We start from the raw sequence: 18,205 nt of genomic DNA on the forward strand, positions 1-18,205 counted from the left end.
GTGTTCATGATTTCTACAATCACTGACATCTTCCCCACAATAATTATGTGAGTACAGGAGTCAGGCATAATGATGCCTATTAGCCAGGGCAGGCAGAAAATGGTTTGGTGAGTCTCTAAAGCTGTGTAACTTACTTGTGGCAAAAGCACAGACCCACATAACCCATGTCTTCAGGTCGATAGCCCAGGGCTGATGCATATCAATAGTGGGAGTGGTCAGTGCCAGCAGACCTCTGCAGCTCAGACAGGAAGGTTAGCACCTCATCTCACCCAATGCCCATGATCCCAGAGGAGAACTCAGCAGGGTCCACATCCTGAAGACTCACATTTCTCCAGGAGCAAAGAATCCTCCTGTCTGGTCCAAGTCTTTATTCTTAAAAATCACTATTCCATATTTAGTGTTATCTGAAGGCCTGGGTAGAATGATGGTGACAAGATTTTAGCAAAACAGACTCATCTCCTATTTTCTAAAACCCATGAAACGGCTCTGTCAATTCGGAGGGCTGGCATGTTACTGAAGCTGCACTTTTTATCAACCTGGGGCTAACGAGTGCATTTCATCTCATCAGCCTATGGCAGGAATCATGACTCATGTCAGTTCTGATCATTGTGCGTTTTGGTCTTAGATGAAAGGGTGCAATGAATTTCCCATCAGTGTTGCAGGAAGAGTGAAATTTACATTTTCCTGGCATATGTGACTTTCACAATCTTAATTTTTTTCTGAAGAAAATGGTTTCTCTTTTAGTAGGGCAGAATCTGATCCCGGTGCCATTGTCACTGTGTTTGTAGAGTGAGTGTCAAATCAGCTCAGAGTTGATATGTAGGTTTTTATACTTGGAACTGTCAGTAGGCATTGTAACTACTGCACACAACACACACACTCACACACACAAGTGCAGGGCCTTTTTAACTGAAGCAGAATGTGGTCTCTAGTGAGCAGGCAAAGGCTGTGTGTGTGTATGTGAGTGTGTGTGTGTCTGTGTATCAAGCTAGAGACTAGCAGTGAAATGAAGACAGATGAGTAGTTGGACATCTGTGCACATTTTCCAAATTCGAAGTAAATGAAGCTATGGAGAAAGGCATTGCAATGCCGGCTTTGAAGAAATCACGGACTTTATGGCAAATGAAAGGATCCTCAGTGCACAATGTTCTGCTTCCTTGCAGAAGGCAATGGGTCAGACCAAAGGATGGTTCACCGACTGGGGACACAGTGAATCCACACTTGGACCCGAAAGAAGCAGGGTCTGATGGGCAGCCTTCCAGGCCTTGGAGTGACCACAGTCCCCTGCCCCGGCTCCTCACGTGTCACCTGAGGACAGGACCCAGAGGGCCCACTCTGTTGGACTGAAGGCCAGATTCACCCACAGACATGATTTTCTTGGAGTGGGGTAAAGAATTCTGAATCAATGGCTAAACACGGAGAAATCCCACGTGGGACTAGAAGGGGTGGCAGAGGGGCCTTTGGGAGCATTGGACTTTGGAGCTATTACCTGAGGCTGAGACCGCTGAGTGATGGTGGCCAGATACCATGTGGCAGCCACGCTGACGTGCCACATGAGTTAGCATCACCTGTCAGCTGCCCATTCATGTTTGCTCCCGTGGAACTATTTTCCTGATGTCTGTCTGTCCAAGCTGGGAAAATGAAATCTAGATTAAAAGATGTTTGAGATTTCTCGTACTAACTTACCTTGTCAGGCCTTGGAAGGCAATGGGGTTTGGGATAAGCACAGCAGTCTCCTGGGAAAAGCCAGGTCAACTCCAGTTCCCCCAAATTCCCCTTGGCCGCCTCATGGCCTTCACTTTGGGCTCCCTGGGCTCTGAGCACAGGGGTCTCCCTCTCTGTGCAGCTCCCCAGACCCGTCCAGGACTCCCACCTACAGGGCACAGTTACCAGCAACCTCATCTGACAGGAGCACGGCCTGCCTCCCACCTCAGGTCATGGACTGTTTAACTGTATGGACATGTTTTGTTAGCCATACCCTACTTATTTCCAGAATAAACTTGGTCTTTCGTTTCCTCTCACTTTTGGCCGATGTCACTTCTTAGAGCTTTGGAGCTCAACGATGTTATTGATAAATGACCCAAGATGTTGTGCTTGGTTATTTTTTGTTTATTTATTTTTAGACACTAGAATATCAGTCTTGTTTGGCAGTCCTGAAAATCACAGCCTTTGAATAGTTATTGGTTGGAATGAGACTTCGACTTTGGGGGAACTTGGTTGTGGATAAGTCCAAAGTCAGCTCTGCTGAGATTTTTTGTGATGAGACTGGACCTTGACTGTTTCTGCACCGCTTAGGTGGACATCAGGGGGGTGGAAGTCATTCACGAGACCATTGGATCGATTGAGCTCTACCTCACGGGGAGCATGCTCCCAGGCAGTGACCAAGCCAGAGGGGAGATGAAGAAATAGCCAGCGATGTCCACGGGGGCCTGTGGAGGAGGGTGCCTGCTGTGGTCCACCTCCCTGGGGTCCAGTTGCTCCCTGCAGGCACCCCTGACCTGACAGCCCCCACACCAGGGCTTAGTCAACATTCATCCCACTGGCTTGGCCAACTGCGGGGATGGGAACCACGTGGCTCTGTGATATTTAAAAATCAGTCACAAGTCTCTTGATTGAGGTGGTGTTTTCTATCTTCATCTCCAGACACGAGTGAAGTGGTCCACTAATAAACAGAGTCACAAGACAGTCATGTTTATTCGGCAAAGCTCCAAAAATAGTTGGAAGGAAATCTGAAGATAAATGGTAGAACTATATTCCTTTTTTTTTTCTATTTGGAGTGCTTTGTTTTATGGAAATATGGATCAAACAGTGATTTCAGAATTGGGAAGATCTGATTGACATGTCAACTGTGGTATGGTGTGGTCTGTACAGAATGAGACGGCAAAGTGGTTTTTAGATCTACTTTCTTTGTTATTCTTCAAATGCTGGTTCAGTGATGGAAATCAAAGAATGATTTCATTTATTTTTAAGATACAAAGCATTTTTTTACATTTTATGTATATTTCTTGAAAAAAGAAAACAGTGTATATATCAGTAACTCTCAATCAGGGGATTTTGTCTGCCCTAACCCGGGAGATAATGACTAGAAATGTTTTCTGTTGTCGGAAGGTGGGGAGGGGAGGGATAGGGGTGGGGAGGGCTATGGGCATCTAGTGGGCAGAGCCTGGGGAGGTTGCTAAGGGTACTACAGTGTCAGGATGGTCCCCTCAGCAGATAATAACTCAGCACATAATAACATCACTGGCCCCAAGTGATGTCAAAGTGCTGAGGTGGAAAAACCCTGAGGTGTGTGTATTTGTATAAAATTACATGATTGTGTATGTATATGTATGTAGATATATATGTATCTATGAATATATATAAATATATGCATATACCTATAAGAGAGGATGGGGAGAGGCTGGGTATTACCTTTCAGTCGTCTGTGGATCCACAGCAAGAGCTACATTTTATTTCCTGCATAACCAACATACTGCAATGTTCAAAAAAGCAGAAATTAAGACTAGAAGAAATACAAGATTTTTGTTTTTGGCTGAATAGCCATTGGATGAATCACAGTTTATGTACCCATTCACCTTCTGAAGGACGTCTTGGTTGATGTCATGTTTTGACAATAATGAATAAGCTAGCATTTTTTAATGACTTCCCTGGTTACTCAGACAGTGAAGAACCCGCCTGCCAATGCAGGAGACATGGTTTAATCCCTGGGTTGGGAAGATCCACTGGAGAAGGAACTGGCAACCTACTCCAACATTCTTGCCTGGAGAATCACATGGACAGAGGAGCCTGGCGGGCTACAGTCCATGGGGTTGCAAAAAGGCAGACATTACTGTGTGACTGAGCACACGACCATGACAAATTTTACCTTCCCTAAAGATTCTCAGAGGGAAAGATATTTCTTTCTTTCCCAGAGTTAGTTTTTCAGATAGAATTTTGTTTCACCTTGATATTCCGAAATGATCACGGGTAAATCAAAGCATAAAAGTACTCAAGATGTCAAGTGAATATGTATATACTATCCCCAACCAACAAAATAAAACCCCTAAAATAGTCAAGTCAAGCTTTCCTGTTCTAAAAGGAAAGCTTCAGGGCATCCATTCCGTTATGAATTTTAGTTGACTTGACTCTAATGGACATTCTTCTGAATGAGGACATTGGCCAATGATGAGTCAGTGTTTCATGCAATTAATTGAAAGCTATGGAGCATAAAAACAATGTCTGGCAATCACTGTGCTGATCCAAACTCAGAACCATGCAGAGAGCCAGTCCCAGGAGCAGAAGTCAGCAGCCCCTCACGTTACTGCTCCCTAATCACAACTTAATTAGATCAGGGATAATCACCTCAATTTCTATTATTACCACTCAGGCCACCTTGGAATCTTGGACTCATAATGTGACCAGGGAATCTAGAGCTGGTCACTTTTTCCCAATTCTGAGGAGCAAGAGAAACCAGGCTTCGTCCAAGAGTCCAAGACAAAGACCACACAGATAGCTGTTTGCACAATAGAAGTTAATTGCATCACTCAATAATTAATATGCTTCATTAGGCGCCAGTCCCTGGAGTGTGGACTATCCATGTGTGGCTACTTTTAGAGGAAGAATGGGGCTTGTCCGGTTTCCCTGGCATGCTGTGTCCTTGTACCTTCCAGCCACCTCCTCAAGTCATTACTTGTGCACTTTTCTTGCTTTGTCTGCTCTACCACCAAGTCTCTCACTTCTTTTTTTTTTTTTTTAATTTTTATTGGAGTACAGTTAATTTACAATGTTGTGTTTCAGGTGTACAGCACAGCGACTCAGTTATACATATATGTGTACCTACTTTTCTCCCATGTAGGTTATTATTGAGTAGTGAGTAGACTTACCTGTTCTGTACAGTAGGTCCTTGTTGATTATCTATTTTATATATGAAGTGAAGTAAACGTGTTAGAGGCTCAGTTGTGTCCAACTCTTTCTGACGCCAGGACAGTAGCCAGTAAGGCTCCTCTGTCCATGTATTTCTCCGGGCAAGAATAGTGGAGTGGGTATCCATTCCCTTCTCCAGGGAATCTTCCCAACAAAGGGATTGAACCTGAGCCTTCTGCACTGCAAGCAGATTTTTACCATCTGAGCCACCAGGGAAGCCCCCATTTTGTATATACTAATGTGTATATGTCAACCCCAATCTCCCAATTTATCCCTCCCATTCCCTTACCCCCTGGTTACCATGAGTTTGTTTTCCATATTTGTGACTCTGTTTCTGTTTTGTAAATAAGTTCATCTCTGAAGCCCCTGCCATACGTCTGATGGGAATTTAAGAACTAGGAGCCAAATGAATATTAAAAGCTCATGTTTCTGAAGCAAGTCCTGTCCAGAGCTCTGCACCACCCTCTTTACATGAGGCCCATTGACCTGGCTGGTCCCTGACCCGCCCCCTGTGCCCACAGATGAGTTTACAGCTTGTGGGTCGGAGTCCATGGCCAGAAGCATGGGCCAATCACTCCCTGGTGTTGTCCAGTCACAGTCACATCAGGAGGCTGGGGTTGGTCATCCCTTCCGCGTGGCCCTTCTCCATCTAAGGTTAAAGGCTGCAGAGCTCAGAAACAGGGCATCCAAGAGCTGGGCTTCCTCCTTCCTTCTACTTCATAAAAGTGTCTAAAACACTTTCTCTAGGAAGCTGGGACCAGGGTGGGATGGCAGGAATTCTCAAGAGCAACCTGATGAGGGAAGTGCAGAATTCAGGGATCAGGAGAAGAAGCTGGGTGACTCGGGTTCAGGGAGAGAAACACTGCAATTAGATGTCAAAGTGTGGGGCCCCCATGGGCCAGTGGCCTGGGACCCCTGTACCCTTGGGGTCCTGGGTTCCCCGGGAACTGGAGAGCCCAACAGGAAAGTGCACTTCCCCGTAGGGACCTGGGTTTCTTGGGTGCATGGCATCTTCTTGCTCTGGATCTGAGACTTTATTTCAAAGGCAGCCCACTTGCTGTTTCTCAGGCAGGGCCTCCCCCAAGGCTGAGAAATATAGTAATTTTTACAAATATGTCAGCCACTTCAATGGAATGTTAACAGCCTGTGAGGGAGGTTTAAATGAAGAGGGAATGTCTGGTTGTTATTTTAGAGCTGTCTTCCTCCAGGCTCTGCTCCTCGCTGGTGGAGTTAGCCTGAACCCCCCTCCCCAGCCCACTTCTTAGCAAGAATGTGTGGAGAGGCATTCTTTTTGATGATTGGTCCCCCTCTTCACATAAGTTCCGTATCAAGGGTAAGATTTTTGGACACATTTAAGAGAAGAATAAGACATCTGAATTACAAGCTTAGATGCTTTAGGTAAGATTCTTCATCTTTTTCAGCAGAGAAGAGTTTCTCCCAAATGTGTTATTTTAAGTGAAACCTTTTCTCAGGGCCAGAATCCTGGGTGGGGCTAGTACTGCCCTGGATTGGTCACCTAGGACAGAGGACCAGAGGGGTCGTCCCGGCTGGGCAGTGAGGACTGGCAGGTGAGAGATGCGGGCTCTGGATCTTTCCCCTGAGCGTGTTCACGCTCATGACTTCAGTCTCCTATTTCACATCTCATTAGGTTTACTGAGACATTCACGTTCACTTTTGCCAGTAGGCGAACATGATTGGGTACAGTTCAGACCTTGATTATTGAAAACATATTCATTTTTCAAATATTGAGGTTTTCATGGTTCTTAGGATTTGACTCATTAAGCTAGCACTAGCTGGACAGTCTTTCTGGATTGCCTGACTGAAGAGTGACCTGTAGGTACAAGGGTAGGATGAGTGGCAATGTGGGGACTGCATGGCCAGTTGGTATTGGGTGGATATCAGCCTGAACATATACAGCCAGATTTTCAACCTTAGTTGAACCTGCTCTGCGTTGAGACAAGAGCTACTGTGAGGCTGTAAAACAAATCAGACCACAGGACTCAGGCTGGCTGGGAGGGATGGGGTGCAGCAATTCATCTGGGGGTGCAGGGAGAGACCTACACAGCAAGTAGGGCAGCCAGTAACCTTGGCAGGAGAGAGATGGGCTCCAGGGCAGTGACCAAGATCATCTGCTTCACAGGGATGGTCACTGTTATATAACATGCTATAATAGTGGACAATTACACATAACTACTGTATATTATATATAATATAAATAGTACAGTATATATACATATATAGTACAATTTATATTATATACATGATATATAAATTATATAGCATATATAATATTCAATATTATAAATTATATAGCATGTTATATAGTATAGTATTTGTATTATAATGATATAATCACAATAAACAGAATATATATAATTATATATCAAATAATGTATCTACTATATAGAAATATGCAATAATATGTAATATACTTTATCTAATATATAACATATCATATATATTATACAATACTTATATTTTTATTTTATGGACTATAATCTATACAGTGCATAAATATCTATATTATCTAGAGCACAGGGAACGCTTCTCAGTACTCTGTAATGATCTATATGGGAATAGAATTTAACAAAGAGTGAATGTATGTATATGTATAACTGATTAACTGTGCTATACAGCAGAAAGTAACACAACATTGTAACTCCACTCTACTCCAATAAAAAGTAAGAGAAAATAAAACTTAGGAAAAGCCTTCCCGATCCTCAAAGTCACTGCCCATTATGATCCCACAGTCTGACACAGACTGTCCTCTCACAACACATAAACCTCTGTGACTGCCCCACCCCCGTGGATATGTACAGTGGGTGTTGTTTTGGGAGAATCCTTTAATCCAAAGTGTTCTGCAGCTTGCTAGCTGGGTGCCACTGGGCAAACTTCTTTGTCTTCACAGCTCACAAGGTGCTGCTGCTGCTGCTGGAACAATGTAACATCTATAATATATGAACCGTGGACTTCCAGATGTTCAAGCTGGATTTAGAAAAGGAAGAGGAACCAGAGATCAAATTGCCAACATCTGTTGGATTATTGAAAAAGCAAGAGAGTTCCAGAAAAACATCTGCTTCTGCTTTATTGACTATGCCAAAACCTTTGACTGTGTGGACCACAACAAACTCTGGAAAATTCTTCAAGAGAAAGGAATACCAGATCACTGACCTGTCTCCTGAGAAATCTGTATGTAGGTCAAGAAGCAATAGTTAGAACTGGACATGGAATGACAGACTGGTTCCAAATCGGGAAAGGAGTACATCAAGTCTGTATATTGTCACCCTGCTTATTTAACTTATATGCAAAGTACATCATGTGAAATGACAGGTTGGATGAAGCACAAGCTGGAATCAAGATTGCCGGGAGAAATATCAATAACCTCAGATATGCAGATGACACCACCCTTATGGCAGAAAGCAAAGAACGAAAGAGCCTCTTGATGAAAGTGAAAGAGGATAGTGAAAAAGTTGGCTTAAAACTCAACATTCAGGAAACTAAGATCATGGTATCTGGTCCCAACACTTCATGGGAGATAGATGGGGAAACAATGGAAACAGTGACAACTTTCTTTTCTTGGGCTCCAAAATAATGGTGTGACTGCAGCCATGAAATTAAAAGACACTTGCTCCTTGGAAGAAAAGCTATGACCAACCTAGACAACATATTAAAAAGCAGAGACATTACTTTGCTAGCAAAGGTCCATCTAGTCAAAGCTAAGGTTTTTCCAGTAATCATGTATGGATGTGAGAATTGAACTATAAAGAAAGCTGAGCATGAAAGAATTGATGCTTTTGAACTGTGGTGTTGGAGAAGATTCTTGGGAGTCCCTTGGACTGCAAGGAGATCCAACCAGTCCATCCTAAAGGAAATCAGTCCTGAGTATTCATTGGAAGGACTGATGCTGAAGCTGAACTCTAGTACTTTGGCCACTTGATGCGAAGAACTGACTCATTGGAAAAGACCCTGATGCTGGAAAAGATAGAAGGCGGGAGGAGAAGGGGACAACAGAGGATGAGATGGTTGGATGGCATCACCGATTCAATGGACATGAATGTGAGCAAGCTCTGGGAGTTGGTGATGCACAGGGAAGCCTGGCATGCTGCAGTCCATGGGGTCGCAAAGAGTTGGACACGACTGAGTGACTGAACTGAAGTGAAATTCTCTAATAGGACTGCTCTACTTTAATAATAAGTATTATATAATAAGTTCAATAAGTGTGAACTGGGCATTATCTATTCCACATTATCACAGTGTCCAGTGTCTCATACACTGCTTGCTGTGAAGGAGGTTTAGTGTCTATTGAGCTGGATGCTCGAGCATTGAATGATGTGTCTCATAGACATGCATCTAAGTAGAAAATGACCAGAAAACCTTCAGTTATGTTGATATTGGGCTTCCCTCATAGCTCAGTTGGTAAAGAATCTGCCTGCAATGCAGGAGACCTGGGTTCGATTCCTGGGTTGGGAAGATCCCCTGGAGAAGGAAATGGCAACCCCCTCCAGTATTCTTGCCTGGAGAATCCCATGGACAGAGGAGCCTGGTGGGCTACGGTCCATAGGGTTGCAAGAGTCTGACATGACTGAGCAACTAAACCATCAGACCATGTTGATACTGGAGATATATATATATATATATATACACATACATACATACCTCTCAATATCCGTTTCAACTTAGGGCTTATTACTGAAGAATTACATTTTTTTCCTAAAGAGAGAAGTACAATTTTCTCTTTGTTTTTTCTTTTTTCATGTTTTCCTAAAAAAACCCCAACTGTATTGCACTGTATCACTCTGAAGAGGCAAATTGTGCACAGTCAGCAAATAACTTCAGATAAATTCTTTTTCACTTTAAGATGAGCAGTTTAGTCAACTCCAAATACAAGAAAAGCTGACCCATAATGGCTTGTCAGCCCCACAGACTGAGTCCCACCTCTGCTGCGTTTTCCATGTGAAGAACTAATGGGTTGACAGATATTTACTTCACAAATATTTAAGGAGATTCTGCCATGTGCTTGGCAGAATGGACAACGTCTTTCAAGGTTTACTCATGTCTTATTTAGATGTCAGAGGAGAGGCTTTTCCCAGGAAAGTTCCCAACCCAACCCCATCACTGAGCCCTGCGGTCATCCTTTTAGAAAAACAAGCTTCAGAAGTGTGTGAGGGAGAAGGACTCCTCTGAAGGAGCATTAAAACAAGGTGAGCTCATAGAAGAGGAAAACCTCCCTTGCACACTCTTAGACTCACCACTGACCCATGGATCACACGGACGCAAGACAGATGAACAGGAGAAAAGCATTCAAATTGTGTTGAATACTTTTATGTGCCCAGGGAAGTGTTCAGAAGAAAAATGAAGATCTGAAGAAGCTCTGCGTTTCCAAAGCTGATATGCCTGTTATATAAAGAATGAGGAACGGTAGGGAGGTGACAAGGAGAAGAGGCTTGGATTGGGGGCGATACATTGTGGGACAGGGACTGGGAGATATTTTGGGGGAGTCTAATGGATGATTCAGTTCATTTTAGCAGGTGGCTTATATGGGTTCGTTTAGGCATCAATAAGAACATTCTGATCTTCCTGGTCCAGGGAGGGCACCCTTCTCATGGGAATTTGATGACTTGCTTTTGGATAGCAAATGGGAGGTCAGACAGCTCTTCCTGTGTCTGCTGGTTCTCCAGACCTCCAGCTCAGAAATGCTCAATATGCCTAAGTGGTGCGCGGGGCGGCGTTTCTGAAGCCCCTTAAGCATTAGGTCCTTGTATGTCCTTAATAACCATAAAAGGATGTTCAGGAACGCAGAGCATCTCACATAACTCACTGAGGTTGATAAACACCAAGGAGGGCCTCTCTTGTCCGTCAGCATCTGTGCTGGTCTCTGACGGTTGAAAGCAGATCACAGTGTCTGGCATGGGTAAGAAAGGCAAGAAGGTTGTTAGAGAAATCTATGTCCCAGCACATCAGGCTCATGGGATTTATGGCCTCAGGACAGACTGACACCCAGATTCTTGTAGGGGAGCCTGCTGGCTGTTTCTGGTAAAGTCCAAGCTTAACTCTGCAGGCTTTGGAGTTTTAGATAACCAGTTATTTGTTTACAGTTCTAGCCCCATGTCTGTGCTCTGGTTTGCTTCCCAAATATTTGGCCAGACAATGAAATACGGCTCGAGGTTGTGTCTCAGCACCCTGGAAACCTCCTTTATTTCAGTTGATTCCCACATTCTGCACATGCAGGAGTGCAATAGAGAGATTTCTTCTTCAAGGGAAAATTGAAAAGCTTAGAATTAATTTTATATAACTTTCAGTTCACTTTACTCTGGTAAGAAACCGTATATTACTCAAAGCCATAAAGGTATTCTTTAGAGAGTCCAGTTACAAAATATTCCCTCTTGTTGTCAAGCAAATTACATTATGTACGAGGAGATTCCTTTTCAAAGTTTAACTCCAAGAACCGAGCTGTCTGGTTATTGAGTTTATGTCAGTTCTTTGCTATCTGCCTCTAACCCTAAATCATAATTGACACCAACAGGTAAGGGAGTTAACAAAAATAAGCAATAAACTTTGCAATTTAGTTTGGTTTTACTCATCTGTTGGAAATTAATAACACAGACTTCCTAATTTGAGGGAAAAATCTAATTTAATCCTAGTAGGCACTGGGGACAGCATTCTGAAATAGAGAGAAACAAGAATATTAGAATCATTGAAAGGAAATGATTCTTTGTTGTTGTTGTTTAGTAGTTAAGTTGTGTCTGACTTTTTTGCAGCTCCATGAACTGTAGCTCCCCAGTCTCCTCCGTCTATGGGATTTCCCAGGCAAGAATACTAGAGTGAGTTGCCTTTCCCTTTTCCAGGAAATTTCCCTGACCCAGAAACAAGAGCAGCATCTCCTGCATTGACAGGTGGATTCTTTACCACTGAGCCACTTGAGAAACCTGCTTTAAAAGGACACCATTTACACTTATTTCCAGTTTTGTGTAAAAACAGACTTTCTTATGTCAATTGTTAATCTCATCAGAAAAATTATAAAACGTTCAGACAAATACTTCCCATGTTGACTTCTTACCTTGACGTTTTATTTAGTCTTGTATATTTTATCCCATATTAATTAAAGCATCCACAACTTATTATGTCAAATTTGAATATATTAGAAGTTGATATATAACTTCTTTGGATTCCTCTCACTTCTTCATAAAGACAAATACCTGCTTTTGGTAATCTGCTTGTATGTTCAGGGTGAAATCACCATTTTGTCCCAGTCCCCTTTACTTCATTCCTGCCTTAGGGAGCATGCCCCCCCACCCCCCAAAAAAAAACCACATGTAAAACAAATGCAAATCGTTATTTGTGATCATTTTTCTCCTCCTCTTCTTTCCCCATCTTACGGATTCCTCTCTGATTTTTGCTTTTACGCAATGCTATGCTAAGTCACTTCAGTCATGTCCGACTCTGTGTGACCCTATAGACGACAGCCCACCAGGCTCCCCCATCCCTGGGATTCTCTGGGCAAGAACACTGGAGTGGGTTGCCATTTCCTTCTCCAGTGCATGAAAGTGAAAAGTGAAAGTGAAGTCACTCAGTCACATCCAACTCTTAGCGACCCCATGGACTGCAGCCTACCAGGCTCCTCCGTCCATGGGATTTTCCAGGCAAGAATACTGGAGTGGGGTGCCATTGCCTTCTCCGGGTTTTACGCAATAGGGGTAGCACTTACAGACAAGATGCTGGATGGTTGGTTGTCACACTTAAACAGGCAAGAGCTGGTCATTGCACGTTAAAGGGTAGGATGATGGCATGTAAACGGTGGGATCGCTTTTCAGTTCAGGAGTGTGACGAGAACAGAATGCCTCTCAATAGGGAAAATGTTATTCTTAGATTTCAGCTGAGAAGGAATGTTGAAACTTACTGCCAGGGAGGATTTTCTCATGTGTGAAATAATTTTAATACACACACAAACACATTCACAAATACCCATCCTTTTGCCTTATTTGCAGGATTTATACATCTTTGTTAACATGATTGTGAGTGTGGCTGCACTTATACATATTTGTTGGGTACCTCTCAATGAGGGTGCATTATGACCCTCTCCCCTATAAAACACTTCTGATGTTCTATCTCGATTAGTTTTAGCAAATAGCAGTTTGTTGCTAGCAATTCTAATGTTACCCCTGGAACTGGTGTGTTATTTTCAGAGACACATCCTCCATGTGGGTTTGGAAACATCTGTTCAGACCAGAACATATCAGTTAAAGCTATATTCTGCTCCTCTCCACAGGCATCCAGATGGTTACATCTATGGACTGTACACTGTACAGTTTTACCACCTACTGTAACTTAATTCATTTTCTTTTGTATGTTTGCTGAAATTATTTAAGACAATAAGAACTCCAAATTCATTCTAAAGTCCTAGAAGTTAAAATCTCTAAGTACATGTGCATATGTGTGTTTCTATCAAAATGCTTTATGTTTCTGTTAAAACATGTGTATGTGTGTGTTAGTTACTCAGTCGTGTCCACACTTAGCAATTCCATGGATTGTAGCTCGCCAGGCTCCTCTGTCCATGGGATTCTCCAGGCAAGAATATTGGAGTGAGTAGCCATTGCCTTCTCCAAGGGACCTTCCAGATCCAGGGATTGAAACTGGGTCCCCTGAATTGCAGTCAGACTCTTTAGCCTCTGAGCCACAAGGGAAGATCTAAAACGTGTATGAACCACACTACTTAAAAAATATTAAAACATTTATTCTGAGGGGATTTTTAAAAAATCCAACAAAATAAATATCATCAGAGGTATAGCTTCAGGAAAGATCATCACTGGAAATTATGATGCAATTATTAGTTAATTAAACCAAATAATACATACTTCACCACTGAAACATGAAAGGTATTTGTCATTGATCACTCTTTTGAGAAAAATGACAAAGATATTAAAATAAATTTTAAAATGCCAAATTTCAGATAACTTTGCTTTGGAATGGATGTTTTGTGATGCTTTCTAAATCAATAATCTTCAAATGTTTTTCATTGTTATATTCTGTTATTTTGAAAATTGCAACCTCGTAATCCTTATTAAACCAACATATAAAATTTTTCCTCACGATTTTAAATAATTGCAAGAGAAGTAAATTTCAGTAAGCTGTAACATGGATAGATAAAAAATGAAATGATTCAGTTACTCTTCCATGTGGTCAGTGATTTGACACTGACCACTGTCCGTTGGAGAAGGAAATGGCAATCCACTCCAGTATTCTTGCCTGGAGACTTCCGTGGACAGAAGAGTCTGGTCGGCTACATTCCGTGGGGTCACAAAGAGTCGGACATGACTGTGTGACTAACATGAACACTATCCAGTAAAAGAAAATACACAATTGTCTAACTGTAGGAAGTGGACATTATCCTTACAGTATGGTTTGAGCAGTACCCTGGCAATGATTGTTTGGATTTCTCTAAGGTTTGCTAACCAATCCCATGATTCATCTTTGTTATTTCCCTCATGGTGATGAAATGGCTGCAAAATTCCCAAGAATTGAGTTTGCATCCCATACTGCTTCCAAAGGAAGAGAAAGAACTTCTCTCCAAGGGGTCCTAAACAGCACCAGAGACACAGAACTCACCCAGGGGATGGAATGCAGCCCAATCATTAAGGGTCTAGCTACACGTACTACTCCTTGAGTGAGAAAAACACATCCTGTTTATTCTGTCATCATTCAGGGGTTCTTAGGAGGTCAAATGTGGGAGACAGTGGAGAACAAAGGAGCCTGGCAGGCCACGTCTACAGGGTTGCAGAGTCGGACACAACTTAGTCATTGAACAACAATGAAGGCAAAACATAACTCAAATCTTAATTGTAACCTAAAAATGCAGGAAATCGGATTATTATATTCTGTTTCCTAAGGTGACAGCTTCAAGATGCTAATAACAGGTTGCAAGGACAGATGTTAATATTTTTGTCTTTTTAGCTCACGGCCGCGATTCTGGAGTCTACCGCAGTGCCTGACATGCAGTCGATTCAGTCTGATGAGCTGCTGAAACAAGCAATGAAGAACATCAACCAAGTGATAAGAAACAGCTTCGAGTGAGGACAGGAACAGCACCTCTGATAGGCGTTGTTGACTGTTGACGGCCATCAGCCAGTCGAGAGCTGTGACCCAAGACACACCAAGTGTTAGCTGCTCCCGTCTTGTCATCCGTGTTGATTCCATTGACCCCACTTCCCAGCACTCACCTCCCACCTTCTCCCCACCCCACCACTGTCCTCCCTGCATCTAATCTTCCTGGAGCCACGTGGATTGACACTTCCTCTCCTGTAGTGGAAGGAATTGACTGCATGTGTGGAGACACAGCCATCCAGTGCCAAGAAATTCTATTTCTGTTCCCCTCCATTCATCAGAAGGAAACACCAACAGCTGTAGCACCACATCAGCACTTTCTAGACAACACAACTAGTTAGTGTCCGCTGATGAGGTCGTGTTGATTTACTGCTGTTTCATAAATAAATTATTGAGACGTTTACACTCATAGAAATACATTGGCTGAGAGTGTATCAGTGATTGAGAGAGATCTGGGATTCTTTGCACCATAAACAATATGTTTCTTTCTCATCTTTATCTTAAAATGTGAAGCCTTTGGTTTTAAAGAAAATGAAGAAATAGGGAAAGTTTAAAACAGGCTCAAAGGAAAAGCAACGCATTGTCCAGATGAACATGGAAAAAGAGACAGAAAGTGAAATTTTCATCTTCTGATTACTGCCATGGAACACTGATTGTGAACAAGGACACATTTGATTTCAGAACTGAAACCCATCCTGGTGTGAGGATGTGACAGTTAAATTCTATTTTTAAGAATGAAAAACTATCAAATCTGTTCCCAAGGTTTTTGTCTCAGGGACAGAAATTTCTGTTATTCTATGAATCAAGTTCAATCTTTTCTTTCGTGTCTGAATTCTGATCAACCAGTTTGATCCCGTTTTCCCCACATCACAGCATCTATATTAAGGTACGTTGCTTGGAGGAACCAGCTCTCCCAGGCAGGGTGTGTGGTCCTGCAGAGGGTTTGCTTGATGCTCTTCCGCTCAGGCCTTCATCTTGGCTGGATCTTCCCATACCTGTGGCCTCTGCACATCCCAGCAGGAAGGTAGAGGAAGTTGGACTCTGATGACTTGTGGGTCTGCTGTCTATAGCTCTGCCAGGGTCCTGTCATACCACCTGCCACTTATCAGGCCTGGGATGATGGAAAAGCTTGAGTTGGCAGGAGGAGCGAGGTCGAACTGGGCACACACTCACACCAGGTGTGTTGAGCTACCATAACCAACACTACCAGTGGGGCGGCTTCAACAATAGGAACTTATTTCTCATAGTCCTGGAGGCTGGGAGTGCAAGAGCAAGGTGAGGACAGGCTGTTTTCTCTGTGGCCTCTCTCCTGGGCATGTCGACATCTTCTCCCATGTCCTCAGGTGACCCTTCCTCTGTCCTGAACACTTCTTCTAAGGACACTGGTCAGATATGACCAGGGCCACCTTGATGACCTCATTCTTATTTAATTACCTCTTTACAGACACCGGAGGTGGGGGTGAGGGATGAGTTTATAAAGTTTTTAATTGAGATATAGTTTAGGTACAATATTATGTAAGTTTAACATGTATGACAGTGATTCACAATCTTTAAAAATTATACTTTTCATAGTAATTATAAAATACCAGGAGTACTGTACCGTATATCCTGTTGCCTATTTTATACATAGTGGTTGGTATCTCATAATCCCCTACCCCTGCTTGCCCCTGCCTTCTTCCCTCTCCCCACTGGTAACCAACTAGTGTGTTCTCTATATCTGTGAGTCTGTTTCTTTTTTTTATTACATTGACTAGTTTGTTTTATTTTTTTAGATGCCACATTATAAGTGAGAAGTACAGTATTTTTCTTTCTCTGGTTTATTTCACTAAGCAAAATAATAAGTCCATCTGTATTATTGCAAACAGCAAAATTTCATTCTTTCCTATGGCTGAGCAGTTATATATATATATGGGGCTTCTCCTCTGGCTCAGCTGGTAAAGAATTTGCCTGCAATGTGGGAGACCTGGGTTCCATCCCTGGGTTGGGAAGATGCCCTGGAGAAGGGAAAGGCTACCCACTCCAGTACTCTGGCCTAGAGAATTCCATGGGCTGTATAGTATGTGGGGCTGCAAAGAGTTGGACATGACTGAGTGACTTTCACTTTCGGTGGTTATATATATATATATGATGGATGGAGAAGATGTGACTATGTAGATACATAGTTGTTGAGTTGCTAAGTTGTGTCCAACTCTTTGCAACCCCATGGACTATAGCCCACTATGCACCTCTGTCCCTGGGATTTCTCAGGCAAAAATACTGGAGTGGGTTACTGTTTCCTTTTCTAGGGGATATTCTGGACCTAGGAATTGAACCCACGTCTTCTGCATCTCCTGCCTTGGCAGGCAATAGAAAACATTCATCAGCTGATGGACACTTCTTTTGCTACCATATTTGGGCTGTTAACATTGCTGCTATGAACACTGAGGTGCATGCAAACGCAATCACTTTCTGAGGCACAGAAGTGAGGATGTCAATGTGAGTTCAGCCCATGACACCAAGAGTCTTTTTTAAACCAGGGTTCCTTGAAAGACTCCCTCTTGCCTGGGCCCCCTGTCTGTGGCCCCGCATCCTCAGTAGATTCTACGTAAGCTACACTCCCCAGTGGCCCCCCCACTTGACGGGAGAGGACCGCTGGGCTTGGGGAGGACAAGAGAAGTTGTGTTCTCTGAAGGTCAGCATGCGGAGGGCGTGGGGATCCAGAGGAGGAGCAGACGGGCTGCAGGAGGAAGCAGCCTGGCTTCTGATGCTGCCTGGGGGTGGGGCAGCCCAGAAAAGCCCCAGAAAAGATTATAGGATATTTAAGTTTTCAAACTGGTGACTAAATTCTAAATACCATCGTTTCCCTACACATGGCAACTATCCTTTGCTTTTTAAAAATATGCCCTTTTAGAAAGTAGCGATTCATTTAAATTTGAACTCATGTGACAGGTTTCAAATACAGGTTTTCAGAACAATACAGACATTTTGACTTAGAAAATGGGCCATTTCTTTCACTGATATTTAAGTCTGTGTAATGAGTCTTTCCAAATAAACTGGCTCAGAAAATGACAGTTTCATCTGAATTTTCTTTCTAAAGATTTTCATACTACATTTTAGAGGATTTTTTTTTTTTACTGTTTTTAAAAGAAACAGGCAAAACCCAATACAACATTGTAAAGCAATTATCTTCTAATTAAAAACAAATACATTAAAAATATAGTCTATA

The 18,205-nt window shown here is 42.7% G+C and overlaps 1 long non-coding RNA gene across 1 annotated transcript in view; it reads left to right on the plus strand.

Annotated features, from left to right (window-relative positions):
* LOC147360775 (uncharacterized) overlaps nucleotides 1-15,417 on the plus strand; it is a 38,727-nt gene extending 23,310 nt beyond the window's left edge. Inside the window, exon 3 of the long non-coding RNA XR_015138718.1 lies at nucleotides 14,851-15,417. This is a non-coding gene — a long non-coding RNA (uncharacterized LOC147360775). The remainder of the gene's footprint in view (nucleotides 1-14,850) is intronic.
* Nucleotides 15,418-18,205: the final 2,788 nt, after the last annotated feature.

The sequence above is a fragment of the Bos grunniens genome, chromosome 13, assembly GCF_055505025.1.
Source record: "Bos grunniens cultivar Pamir isolate PY7600 chromosome 13, Bosgru_T2T1.0, whole genome shotgun sequence".
Lineage (NCBI taxonomy): Eukaryota > Metazoa > Chordata > Mammalia > Artiodactyla > Bovidae > Bos > Bos grunniens.